Below are 580 nucleotides of genomic sequence, written 5' to 3'. Positions count from 1 at the left end.
ACTTGCAGCACGAAATGGGAGCGAGCACAGAGGTATCCAATATAGTAAACCTGTCTAAAAGACCACTCAGTGTTGAAGAGACTGACGTTCTGTCAAAGGGACTTTCTTTTGTTCCTTCCAAATATACTGATCCCTTCTTGACAAAGATTTAACTTTTTTAATTCTTTAGGTCCATTAAATGAAGTCATTTTTTCCCTGTGGAACACGTCTTTTGTTCTCAGTTCAGCCTATAGTTAGAAATCATCCTAAGGAACATTTGGAGAAGAGCCGTTTTCGACCAAAAAGTACATTCATGCCCCCTGTATCTAATCCTTCGGTTCAGACTTTTTGAATCAACTTAGAGATCAGGAACTTTGCTCCTCTCTTACGTGTGATCCTAAGAGATGTTTTTTAATGCGATAAAAAAGCATTTTGATTGGTGGCGAATCAGACAAGTACATCACTAAGGAGGAATTCGATTTTTTGTTGCAAACTCACCCAGTACGACCAGTATTTTACACCTTGCCGAAAATCCATAAGAAATCTGAAGTAATTATTCCTGGCCGTCCCATCGTGGCAGGTTGCCAATCTTTAACTGAAC

This window comes from Carassius gibelio, chromosome A7, assembly GCF_023724105.1.
Source record: "Carassius gibelio isolate Cgi1373 ecotype wild population from Czech Republic chromosome A7, carGib1.2-hapl.c, whole genome shotgun sequence".
NCBI classification, from domain to species: Eukaryota; Metazoa; Chordata; class Actinopteri; order Cypriniformes; family Cyprinidae; genus Carassius; species Carassius gibelio.
The sequence above is the reverse complement of the archived record's forward strand: the minus strand, read 5'-3'. Positions refer to the sequence as shown.